The 8128-nt window shown below is 38.2% G+C and overlaps 1 long non-coding RNA gene across 1 annotated transcript; it reads left to right on the plus strand.

Moving 5' to 3' along the window:
- Positions 1-307: 307 nt before the first annotated feature.
- LOC309513212 lies at positions 308-6133 on the plus strand. Its single transcript, XR_014211372.1, has 3 exons — positions 308-872; positions 3246-3688; positions 4020-6133. It is a non-coding gene; the product is annotated as an uncharacterized lncRNA (long non-coding RNA).
- Positions 6134-8128: the final 1995 nt, after the last annotated feature.

Consider the following 8128-nt stretch of genomic DNA (forward strand, 5'->3'; position numbering starts at 1 on the left):
GAACTGTCTTCTTCGGCAAAACTGTAGTGTAGTGTTGTTGACGTGCGGTCGACACCGTGTGGTTGGTGTGTGTGTGTGTGTGTGTGTGTGTGTGTGTGTGTGTGTGCTTGCGTGCAGGCAGGCGAGCCTGCGAAATGATTCGGGGTCAGAGAGAGAAGCGGTAGGATGTGTGTTTGGACGAACGACTGAAAACTCAGAAATTATCGTACATTATGGGATTTTTTTCATTATTGATCGTACATCGTACAGAGGTCAAATTTATCGTACAAATACGATAATTATCGTACATCTGGCAACACTGCTTCTCAGCCACCTACTCAGAGACCTATTTTATAAAGCTTGTTTTGAGGAAATTTGGGTTGTAACTTGTTGTCTACGTACTATGATTATAAATAGGTGTCATTTGTGTTTTAACAATGTTTAGCTCACGAATATATTGATCCAGGAAGTTTGAATCTGTCAGAATATAGGCCTAATATAAAATATTTGCGAGGGTAGTTTTGCGAGGGAACTCAAAGTTTCTCGGGGGAACTAAATATATATTTATTATTTATTTATTTATTATTATTTTATTTATATATCTCGGGGGAAATAAATAAATAAATAAATAAATAAATAAATAAATAAATAAATAAATAAAATTTTCTCCCATCCCAAATTTTTTTCCACCACCTTTTCCACCAATTTTTTTTCCAGTCCCTTTAGGGGCTCTGTAGAGTTTTAGCACTATAAAGGACCAACTTTTGAACTTGTAGCTGTATCATGCCAAAGTGGCATTAGTTGCATAGTAAAGAGTGGGAAACGAGAATTACACCTTTGGTGGGATATGAGGTACTTCGCTTTGTAAATTCTAATTGTAACTCTGAAACAGGGTTCTCAAGTTTTATCAAAAGGGTGAGATCACATGCGGTTAGGGGAGGAGCCCTAATGGAGCCCCGCCCCCGCCAGTCCCCGCCCCCCAATTTTACCCATTGTTCATAATTAACCAGCACAAATTGAAATTATAACAATTGGTAAATCTGATAAATGACAGCGCAATTCATCACATCAAAAATATACTCTTTAATTTTAGGCTATATTTCAAATTACAAATATACAAAAATTACAAAAATATAACAAATTGCTCCAAACAGTTTGGAAAAACAAATATATTAAAACATATTATATAAACAAACTTTTATGTTAGATGCGATTAATCAATTTGACAGCACTAGTTTAAACATACTTTTTTTTTTTATGTTTGTTGTAGTATATATTTTATTATATCTTTTTTTATTTTTTTTTTATATACATTTTTGAGTCATGAATAATATTATAATTTTCTTGAACTTATATATAAAAACTCTGGTACAATGCTAATTATTATCTCAAATGGTAAAATACATTTTTGCTTTTTCCCTGACATCTTTGAAAATGCAATGGCAATGATTAATGTATGTTTTGACAGGATATAAAATATTACCTAGAGCACTCTGCTTTAATACATGTAGCCTGTAATTGCACAGGAAGATGTTACCACCTGCTGGGCATTGCTGCCTGTCGCACCTCCTCCAGTGCCCATGGGTCAGCTGCAGGGTCATCAGCCAGAAACCACCATTCACCAACGTTTCGCTCCTTTAATTCTGGAACGTCTCCTGGTGGCGGAGCAGTGACAGGGACGTCTCCCTGTCACCCCCTGCAGCTGATAGCTGTTCTCCCTGCAGCTGTTGTCTGGGGTTAGATGTTCTTCCCCCAACACCTATCTTTCCTCCTCAGCCAGAGCCAAAAGCTACCTTTCTCTGCCTCCTCTGCCAGATCCTTTGTTGCCCTCCTTAGCCTCCCTCCGGTCACTCCTGCTTCCCTCAAGAGGCGTATGGTTGACAACCCGAGGAAACCTCTGCATCCGACCTCCACTGGGTAGATGGTAGTCTTCCAGCCAGCCTCCCGGCACTCAGCAGCGAGCTCTGAGTACTTCGCCTTCTTCCGTTCGAAGGCGGCCTCAATCCCCTCCTCCAGTGGTACAGTGAGCTCAATGAGGTAAATCGATCTTGCCTTGGTTGACCACACCACTATGTCTGGCCGGAGAGATGTGGTGGTTATCTCCGTGGGGAACCGGAGCTGCCTGTCCAGGTCAACCCTCATGCTCCACTCCTGGTTGGGGGAGAAGGGCCTTGCTGATTCTCTTGATCTAGTGCTTCTCCTTACCCCTCCTTCCGACACAAAGATGGTGGGGTCCTCTGCTGATGGTAGTTGTTTGCTACCCTGTCGACACTCCTCCAGTACTTCGGCTAGCTTTCTCAGGACCTGATCGTGGCGCCATCTGTAGCGTCCCTGTGAGAGAGCGATCTTGCAGCCTGACAAGATGTGCTGGAGACTTGCGTTGGGGGCATTGCAGAGTGCACAGGATTCTTCATTCCCAAACCACTGGTGGAGGTTCCGAGGGCAGGGAAGCGTGTCGTAGGTTGAACGAATGAGGAAGCTAAGTCTTGCCTGTGGGATCTTCCACACGTCTGACCAACTGATGTTCCGGTTCATGATTCCCTCCCAGGTTGTCCAGCTTCCTTGTCGACCCTGCGACACGGCCTTGATTTTGTAGCGGTCTTCCTCCATCCTCGTCACCTCTGCTACCACCATCTCCTTCCTTTGCTTGCGATTGGCCTTGGACCAAAAGCGTGGCGTCTCTCCCCATCGTCTCTTAATGTAACTAGAAAGACTATTAATACAGTATAATATATCATTTAAAATAAAATTAAGAAATACATCTTCATTCATTCCCATACCCACTAACATTTCCCTTAGTTTCAGATAACGTAAGCTAGCCGAACTGAGCCAAAGCTTCTGGCCTGGTTGCAAAGTAGCCTAGTTGTAGAGTTTTTGACTGCATCAATAATAATGTATACGATGGGCTAAATATTACATGTTCTAGCCTAAAGACGAGCTTTCATCCAACTTACCTTCTCCATCACGAAGTGTGTTCGCGCGATGTTGTTGGTTACCTAATAACGAACGGTGGCCGAGAATGTTCCGTCAACATCCGTGTGTTCGCGCATCTAACGCAATCTGGCCGAGATACGTGCTGGCGGCAGGAAACTTCACTTTGTGTGCCTGCGCCTACAACGTTATATATAAAGCTTGCAGGACAACTTGGTTGGCATTGTCTTTTCAGCGTGAGAAATACACGGTGTGGCGTGTGAGCGTGTGAACCGGTTGAATTGCGTGTGTCTCACGGCCAATCCGTGAGACTTGAGAACCCTGTCTGAAATCAGAGCACAATTGAATGATTTAATCAAAATATGGCTACTACTACTACTAGTCTTTGCGCTTGACACTTGCGTTTCAGATCGTTAAAGGACAAGTTCGGTATTTTACACTTAAAGCCCTGTTTTCAGATCGTTTCTGTTGAAATACAATGGTTAAGATTGAAATTTGGACAAATGCTGCTGGCCCGAGAATTTTCGGTTTCTGTGGTAGCATCTTCTCTCTTTATTCCAGAGCATTTGATGTTTTGTATCTATTTTTTTTAACTGATTATGAAATTGCCATGATACATTTACCTAACATAATAAATTGTAAGCATTTGATTTTATTCTAACTGACTAACTTATTTTCAGTAAAAAGTTTAAAAGAATAGTCAAAAATTCGCTCACATTTAATGATGCACAGATATCATTAATACCTTTTCATTTATGGAGTCAGATGAAATAACGAGGTTGTCATGATTCCTGTCTTGTGTGGATTTATTTCCTGTTCTGTGCCATGTTTTGTAGTTTTCTAGTTTATTAGTCTTCCCAGGTGTTTCTAGTTAGCCACACCCCCTTGTTATCTTGTTTAGCTTGTTGGTCCCTGTGTATTTATGGCCCTTGTGTTTCACCTGTTACTTTGTCAGTTGTTGTATGTGTAATGGTTGTATCTCTTTGTGATTCCCAAGGTTTTGTTCTTTTGTTCTTTGAGTTCGGTGTTCTCTGTTTTGTGTTACTTCATTAAATCACCCTGCGTTTAGATCCTCGTCTTCGTCTTTCTTCCTCAGCAACATTACAGAGGTAATATGTATGAAAAAATGTTTTTCATTTAATCAAATTACTTTGCCACGAGGAAGGACAGTAACGTGCAGAGACCTTCCCCCGCTGATCGAATGCCTCCATTGGATAGATTGAAGCAGACTTTATACAATTTATTCAGCTTACTACTGCAAGTCATTACTTCAAGTATTTAAAGAAATGTGTTTTAGCAATTCAGAAAAACTAATGATATGTCAGTTAACAGAAAGTGTTATAGACATTGTTGATGTGATACCAGAATCATTCCTGTCGAAACAAAAGAGGAATTGATTGTCATAATAACCATACACTACTAATATATTCGCTCATATCTTCACTGACATGCTGATTTCCTCTTATAGTAAATGAGTCCAGCAGCTGCTATGATGATTCCCAGCACCAGACCAGATGCCCCAATGGTGATTTTACTCCTTTCAGACTCAGAGATAGAAGGGTCTGTGTGGAGTACTACCATAACATTTAAAAGTGGGTAATGTCAGTTCAGGTGTGTGCATATTATATTGACTTCAATTTTTTAAATCTAAACTAAGACTGGTAGAAGCTTTTAACTAAATTAGACACTTTTATCCCAGTCGATGATCGTGGGTTTATTGAAGCTGCCATGCTCCACCACACAGGAGATCTTCTCTCCAGATTTGGGAGTATATTCAAGATAGTGGATCTGGTAGTATCAGTCTCCATCAGCCATCTCCTCAGTGGAAGTTACATCATTGGTCATCTATTTACTGTCTCTCAGCCAGGACACTTTGAATTGTTCGGGGTAGAAGTCATATCAACCTGATATCACGGCAATTCGTAGGCTACGTATTTTACGATATGGCTTCATTCATACAAATTCATACAATCTCACTTTTATTTTTGCTAAATTGTACATATTTTACGATTTGCCCAATTCGTATGAATTCGCACGAATGACTTACCCCTGACCCCGCCCCTAATCTACCCATCACTGGGGTTTAGACAAATCGTACGAATTCATACGAGTGAGGTCGTACAAATTAGCCACCTCATACTCATTCATTCGAATTCATACGAATTGGTCGTGAGATAGTGTCGGTCATTTGCACTGCATACCAATGCAGCAGCTGCTGCTGATCACTGACCTAAGCTTGATTATGAGTTTCACTGAACAAATAAGAGTATAAATTTACCTTACTACTACTCACAATGCATGACAATAAATATCGCAGAAGACCTCAAGATAGTAATAAACCTTTTGTTATTATTTTACAAGTGCAGTTTCTGTTAAAGTTAGAACCTGAGACAAGAGGTTTTTCAGCAAATATCATTAATAACAACAACAGCATTGACAATAAATAATCAAATCAAAATAGTTGGCTACATTTGTTTTTACCTGCCCCAGTGATCAGTATGATAAAATAAACGAAAAGCTTAGCTAAAAACCCAACTCTGAGTTTCCACACTGAAAAAGATTGAGGTGAGGCTATGTTGTTGTCCAATTGTTCCATGCTTTTAAATTAAAGGGCCAATCAAGCATTACAGTGTCATGTGTTAACAGGATTATTCTTACCCCGAGATCTAACAACATGTTTCACAGTATCCACATAAAACATGACTGCTTAACATACAGTACTGTCATTATTGTCACTGTTTCCAATGCATTTGGTGATATACTAACAGTAGCTATGCTATTCATATCTAACAGTGGAGCTTAATGATCATTTAAATACATGTTTTTGTTTTTCTTTTCTTTTCAAAACAGCTAAAATATCTCTGAAACTGTATAAACAGGAAAAATGTATCTGGTGTGAAAGGGCTTGCAGATGCCAGCTCAGCAGCATTAATATATGCCTATACGGCCAAATGTATTGTGTTAATATGAAAGGTATTAGTATTATAAAGTAGCCTATTATAATTATTAGAAAGATTTTCTTTTTTTCAAATAACATGACAATTCAGCCTTGATCACTGACTGATTTTGTACCAAGTATTAATAAACCCAACAGTGAGATTAAAGAACTTGTTGTACAGTGAAATATTTTGTGAAATATTACAATTTGATGAACTGTTGTAAATATATTTTAAAATGTAATTTATACCTGTAAATATACAGGAATCATTACTCCAGTCTTCAGTGTCACACAATCCTTCAGAAACCATTCTAATATGCTGATTTGCTGCTCAAGAAACATTTATTTTTTATCAATGTTGAAAACAATTGTGCTGCTTAATTTTTTTGTGGAAACAAAGACTCCGAGAGAGAGAGAGAGAGAGAGAGAGAGAAGAAATTAATACTTTTATTCGGACGCATTCAATTAGTCAAAATTTATAGTAAAGACTTTTATTATGATACATAAGATTTATATAAATGCTGTTCTTTTAAACTTCCTATTCATCAAATAATCCAGTTTTTTTTTTCATGGTATCCACAAAAATATTAAGCAAAGAAAACTGTTTTCAGCATTGATAATAATAATAATAATAATAACCATTATTGATAATTGAGCACTAATAATAATTGAAAAGCAAATCAGCATTTTAGAAGGATTTCAGTGTCACTAAAGACTAATGATGCTGAAAATTCAGCTTTTATTATATATTAAAATAGAAAAACATTTCACAATATTACTTTTTTACTGTATTTTCACAATTCTAGAGACAGATCATGATGTATGTTTCTCTTTAGCAGAATATCTCAGACCATGTGGTTGCAGTGACATTACAGGTATGTGTTGACACAATTAGATATTCATTCTTGATAGCATAAGTTTAAGTAATGTCACTCAAGCACTGCTGTCACTGATGTGTTGTGCTAAGATTATCTTTACTATGGCTCATCTTACCCGACTGTCCCCTCTTAAAATTGTCTAGACATTAGTATAGAGCATAGAGTTTGTTCGTAAAAAATATGTTTTTAACAACTAACACCAATAGTGACTTCTGGTTTTGTATTCAATGCTTTGAAAAAGCTTTGTTGGTGAAATCATTTGTGGTCCTGGTCACCGATGTACAGGACAATGTGATACCAGCAGTCTTTTGGCATGATAAGGCCCAACAGATACATTAAATATTATATTCAATAATGAAGGGTTCAAATTTAAGAATCTATTTCAAATATGCTTCCTTACATAACATCACGGTAAAGAATATTGTATTTAGTGTTTAAGGGTAAGATAATGATTCTGCTCAGCAAAGTTGCCTTTCCTGTTTTCTCCTCATTGTCTTTAATGGCTCTTCGAGCCCCAGTTTCACTCAGACTGATGGGATTAGCTCACTAATGATTCACTGAGAATCTCACCTTTTGTTCTGCAAATGGCTTTCGGACCCAAATGGCTCTTGGAGCCATATGCTGATTGAATTAGGATTGGCCAGACCCTCACAGTCTAGGGTGTATACTCATTTACATGCTTTGTTTGAATTTTGTCTCCACCTTCAAAAGTCCCTCCTCCTAAAATGCCTATAAAGACACCATGTAAATGTATATACTTTAGATTATGTTGGACGAAACCGCAGCCGCGCTCAAATAAAGAAACTCTTCTGTTTGAACGTGATCCCAACTGTCTCCTGGTCTCTGCTTCGAAGAAAGAAAACTTTCCAACAGATGGTGCCGTGACCCGGATGGAGAAAAAGGAAACTGAATCTTGAATCTCAACAAAGCCTGACTAAGTTCCAGACTGAATCTTCTGAATCCAGATTGAAAACTTCAAGCTCCAAAAAGATCTCAAAGACTGAATTTTTCCAGACGGAATCTTTCTCTACAAACGAAAGACTTGGTGAGTTTCAATCCATTTAAAGAACCTTTGCAGACCAGTACAAAATAGTTTTCCTCTGCGACGACAGAGAAGAAGTTAACAAACAGCTGCAGGGTTTTGTTAACTAAGTTATCCTCTAAAGTTGTCTTTTAGAGATGAAATTTATCCTTTGTTGTTCAGGCAGAGAAGTTTAACAGTTACATGTTAATATTGTGTGTATCCTCTTGCTAGAGAAGGCCTGTCCTTTGTAAGCTAGAGAAGATTATCGTCATGTGCTAATAAGATTGTACCCTCTGTTTGTAAGACAGTAGAGAGAAGTTTAGTGTTTGTTTGTGTGGTAACATAGAAATTCACAAAATGTTTAGGAAAAGTACTAGA

Source organism: Leuciscus leuciscus (genome assembly GCF_965113295.1).
Source record: "Leuciscus leuciscus genome assembly, chromosome: 13".
Taxonomy (NCBI): domain Eukaryota; kingdom Metazoa; phylum Chordata; class Actinopteri; order Cypriniformes; family Leuciscidae; genus Leuciscus; species Leuciscus leuciscus.